General features: G+C 38.3%; 1 long non-coding RNA gene across 1 annotated transcript; it reads left to right on the top strand.

Annotated features, from left to right (window-relative positions):
- Window positions 1-2,193: 2,193 nt before the first annotated feature.
- Window positions 2,194-4,792, top strand: LOC140480218 (uncharacterized). The gene is made up of 3 exons (XR_011961214.1): window positions 2,194-2,287; window positions 3,909-3,980; window positions 4,488-4,792. It is a non-coding gene; the product is annotated as an uncharacterized lncRNA (long non-coding RNA).
- The last annotated feature ends 810 nt before the right edge of the window (window positions 4,793-5,602 follow it).

Here is a 5,602-nt window from a genome sequence, read left to right as displayed (position 1 = left end):
AAGATCTCATCCATATTACTTCCCCGCCGCATCACAGCATGCGTTGTTTGTCCCCCGCATTGTTCAACTCCATTAACTCCATTTGCTGATTCACACCTTTTCCTGGCTGTGGGTGATCAAAAAGTAATCAGAAAGAACCAGGATGAAAACTGTGGAATGCTGGTCTACTGGTGTGCACCAGGCTATCAAAGATGGAGCACTGAGAATCACAAGATATTTCTCCTTAGGCCTCATCTAAACATTCAGGGTTAGCTGCTGACAGCTGTCAAACTCCACTGATAAAAGAATCCAGTTTCAGACAGCCTGCCATTGAAACAGTTTCGCTCAACTCCTTCAAGGGGATGATAGCGTGAAGGATGCTGATCATGACCAAAAATGGTAGGTGGAATAGTACAGACACCTCGAGAGTTTTATACTACTCCTGAATCTGCAGAAATTAAAAATAAATTCACTTATGTTTTTGGTGCCTGCCACAAGCTAGGATGTATTCAGTGCCTGAAAACATGAATATAGATCCTTTATTGGGGTTGTTAAACAGGACAAATTGGGGAGTCCTGGCTCACAGATATAAACAGGAGATTTGGAGAGTCTCCTCACTCTCTAGGGACTGGCTCTGAGCTGGCTGGTTTGAGTCCATGTATTGTACACTTGCAAATAATGGGTGACTTAATGATGGCATACCAAGCCTTTATTTCACTTATTAACATTCATAAGAAGCCTAATGTTTTAGTGTTGGATGAAGTTGAGCACTTTGAAATGTGGCCCTTTTTAATTCTAGTTTATGTAATACAGGTGCAATGTTTGATTCCCATCCCTTTAGGTCTTTGTTGAATAATGCTGAGAAATTATACAATCAAATATAATTGAATTTGAAGATCAGTAAGTTGTCACAACCACACCAGACATATTTATATTGTAGTCTCTGAACTGCAAATTACTATAAATAAAACATAAACTGCTCGAACATCTCAGTGGGTCTGGCATCATCTGTGGAGAGAAATCAGAGTTAATGTTTCAGGTCTAGTGACCCTTCTTCAGAACCCTGTTCTACAAAAATGTCTCTTAGGTGATTAAGCAGATGAAAACAAACCATAATGGGGAAGATTGCACACGGCTGATGGAAGTTTTAGGCTTGGTGGTTCTTTTGTCTTTCCATACTTTAATCTATTCACATGTTTGAACTCAACCAACATAAAGAACAATAGCCTTCTTTTGCAGCAATTTATTTTTATACCAAATGCTTCCATTATGTTGATGTTATGATCTCAGCTGACTGTATTACTGGACAATTCAGACCCCAGAGTGAGAACTGACTTGATAGATCATATGTTTTCAGATACTTCAGATCCCAGAATGACAGCTGGCTTGATAGATCATAAGTTTTATTGTTCTTTTTGTTTACCATGGAGGTCAGTCACTGAATATACTCACAAGAGGCTGCCAATGTATTTTTCACAAAAAGAACGCATACTTTTATTGCAAAATGTAGTAACAAGGACAATCTGAAACAGGTTCATTCCAAACATTAGCAAGATAGATTCAACCCTTTTTAGTCTCATCAAAAACTTTATGCACATACAACCCTCAGTAAAAGCAATTAATTTCTCCATGCTAAAGTCTTTTGTTCAGCTGACATGCTGTGGATAGTCTTTGGAGCTTTACTCTCACTCACTTCTAAGCACCTTCAGACCAAACATGTGGATTATCAGTTTTCTAGCCTGTCTCCTTATTAACTTAGTACTTCACCCTCCCTGTCTCGTACCCATGCATACAAACAAAGTCACAGAATTTCCATGTGCTTCTATCTATCTCTCTCTCTCTCTCTCTCTCTCCCAGTGTTATTGGATATCTTCTTGGTAGGCAGCAGCCCAACTTTGTTGAGATTTAACAAGTGCTTTGCACTATTTACTCCCAGTTCTACTCCAAGACTAGAAATTGTCATTAAAAAATGTATTTACAAACAAATCTAACACTTTCCCACTAAAATTTACAAACTCAAAAATGAAATTACAACTATATTTTCCCCATTCTTAACAGACAAAAAAAAACTTAAAGTGATGCATCATTCCTCCAGATATATCTCGGTATATCCCTTGTCTAATTGGTTTAGGAATTTGAGTGCATAATAGGAAAAAAGGCCTAGCTACTATCAGGTCACTTGACTCAAACTGTTAACTCTGCTTTATCTCCACAGATGCTACCCAACCTGCTTGATGTTCGATAGTAGTCTCATGGTCCATGAGACCCAGGTGGCCAAGAGCTGGCAGTCAGCCTCCGCAAGGTAGAGGTCAGTAAGCCAGACAACAATGGTACCACCCTTGTCAGCATGTTCGAGTTAAAGTTAAAATTGGATCTGAGTAATTTCAGAGGGAAAGACATTATAGTGGGTAGGGGAGCAGAATAACTAAGGTGAACAATGTCAGATCGACAGTTTTCAGTGAAGAGGTTAAGTATAACAAAGCAACCGGCGGAGTGGTCCAAATGGAGGGATCGTGTTGAAGGTGAGTGATGGGGTCTATAGAATTGGGAGAGGACTTCTGTCCAAAGAAATAGACAATAGACAATAGGTGTAGGAGTAGGCCCTTCAAGCCTGCACCACCATTCAATATGATCATGGCTGATCATCCTTAATCAGTATCCTGTTCCTGCCTTATCTCCATAACCCTTGATTCCACAAATGTACGCAGAAAAGTTCAATTTATATTGTACTCCATATTCATGAGGGAGGGCATAAACATAGAATTCCAATAGTGTGGAAGTAGGCCATTTAGCCCATCAAGTCCACACCAACCACCAAAGAGCATCCCACCTACCCTTAACCTGTCACTCTGAATTTACCATGGCTAATCCACCCATTCTTAGACACTATGAGCAATTTGAATGCTGTCTCATTTTTACTGTATGAGTAGTATATGGTAAAAATGACAAACAAAAAGCGACTCTACGCTACTCCCCACATCTTTGAACTGATGGAGGCCACTGCAGCACCTAGAGGAAACCCCATGCAGACACAGAGGGGATGTGCAACACAAGGGTGGAATTGAACGCAGGTCCTTGGTGCTGTGAGGCAGCAGTTCTGAGCCACCCAGATAAAACGGATAAAACTTTGCCGAGTACTCAGTATTCAACATCAGAGAGCGGAGGGTGAGCAGGTATGGTAAATATCTGACACAAGGTGGATTGAGGAAAGGAGAGTCAGAGGGAAGGCAAGGGGAGGAAGATTCCAGAGAGACCTCTGGGTACTTCTGAATTGTTGCAGCTTGCATCCCTTAGTACCTGAAACAAAGAGATTAAGTTTCTTGATAAAATGTTGAATGAGCCAAACAATGACGTGAAACGGAGGCAGTTTTGGTTGGGGGGGGGTGGGGGAGGCAGATCTGCTTTAAATGATATTGAATAGTATTAGTAATATACAGATTAATACAGTGTCCATGTATCTTATACACATCTTCATTGTATTTATTACTGATATATCACTATTAGTTGTCTCTCAAAATAATATGCTATTGTATTTGTTATTGATATCAGTGTGATTCAAGTGCCATAATGACATTCTCCTTACGTTACAAGACTCAAAGCTTGATGGATATTGAGAAGGGTGTTGAGACGATTCAAAATGTTGACAAATTAGATATTCCCTCTCCAGAATGCATCGTACCTTTCAATAGTTTTTGAAATTCTTGCAATTTTACAGAAGGATTGTGAAAAATATTCCTACATTCAGAATATATTGAGATGCAATACTTGAATTTCAGAACAAATAACCTAATGGATCATTCCATTTTTGTTTACTGCAGTAACAGTGAGCTTTTGTAAGTTATTTGAGTGAAAATGTTTGAGCCTTAAGTCAGCACTATTCCTGTGTTCTGAAGTTGACAAAGTATACCTTTATTATTCACATTCTGCAGAGATCGACTACTGAGAGAAAAAGAAAGAGCAGTCATGAGGAATCCAGAATCTGGGCATTGTGATTTACAAAGGTAATTTGTTCCCTAAGGGCTTCTCTTAAGCTATGCTGTCGGCACATGAAAGACAGTTTCTGTTAAGATCAGTTCTACCCATTTCCTAGTGCACTGGTATCGAAGAACTAACCCAGTGCTGCACTCTAGTTTGCTATTATCTGAACATAAAAGTTGAACTGGACATTAATTTTTCAGCACACAGCTGTGGAGGCCCAGACTGTTCATTCACATCACAGAAGAAAGGTCTATTAATTTAGTGAGATCATAATCGGCAGAGATTCAATTATTTGTGAGCCTAACCATAATGCTTTGGAAGGACAGGCCATATATTAATAGCTATATTTATTTGTGTGAACACACAACTCATAGAGTGTCGGAGAAGAATGCAACCATGAAGTATGTATTTCAACACGCTACATGAATTTTAGTTTGATGCTTGTTTGACACAATAGTTTTTTGTTCAGTTCTAACTATGCTGCCTTGCACTAACTCATAAAATTAATTCCCATTTACTTGAATTGTCAGATATGCGGATTGTTCTGACCCTGACTTGAACTCATCAGCTGAAATGAAGTTGTTCAGCGAGCTGGAGAAGACAAAGCTTAGTTCCAACAAATTAATCAACTCCATCAGACTTTGCTGTAGAGTTGAAATGGTCCATATCCTACTGACCCTGAACAGCTTTAGATTCACTCTGTAAATGAAATCTATCACCTCTGACTCAGATGATACTAAGTTATGAGCTTTTAAATTTAATTCTGTGTATATCCCAGTTTGTTCAATTTAATGTCATGTTCTGTAATGTGAACAGTAGCTTTCAGCAATATTTGCAGTTTTAATACTGTGTACTAAAAGTTCTGGAAATACCTTTATTTTTTTTGAATGTTTACCTATTAAAAATAGAACTTGACCTAAATTTTAGCAACAACGTCTTGGAATGTGGCAAAGAAATCATTTTGGAAGTACACAGCTGATGTATTATGACATGAAAAGATTCCATTTAAAAGGATAATTAGCTTTTACGTGTCCTATTTCATAATTCAAACATTTTTATCATTGGTTTGGTTGTACATTTTTGAGTCGGAGACCCTCCATCAATTGGAAATTCAGGGGTGCACTGTCTGCAATTTGCGAACCAATAAAATGAATAGTTGAAAATACATGAGCTGTTTACCCCATGAATTGCTGATTTACACTGCCAGTGGGCAAAGCTCTGACTTGAAAAATTACTCCATTTATCTTTTCATAACATTTCTGACTGTGCAGATCTTAAAGTGATTGTCAAGAGCACAGTGACAATCCGATTGGCTGTAGTACTATAATCAATGACTTATAGGACTAGATAAACACAAAGTCAATAAATTCGCAATAATATGTGAAATGTTAATGAAGAGGATAGAGAGAGCTTGAAGAACTAATGTGATTTAAGGAGAATGCTACTCCACAGTGGAAAATGTAGATTTTCTTTAAGTGGTAAGATTCTTCACTGATATTGTCAACCATGTGTTAAAAGAAGCGGAGTTGAATCTTTATAAGCAAAGCTTAGGTAAAGAGAATCACATTAGAAAAATATCAAGCACCCAGGAATGTATTTCCATGGTCTAAATTAGAGCACTGATTCTTGCCTGTTTGCAGGAGAT

The sequence above is a fragment of the Chiloscyllium punctatum genome, chromosome 8, assembly GCF_047496795.1.
Source record: "Chiloscyllium punctatum isolate Juve2018m chromosome 8, sChiPun1.3, whole genome shotgun sequence".
Taxonomy (NCBI): Eukaryota; Metazoa; Chordata; class Chondrichthyes; order Orectolobiformes; family Hemiscylliidae; genus Chiloscyllium; species Chiloscyllium punctatum.
This window is presented reverse-complemented; position numbering and strand designations above follow the sequence as displayed.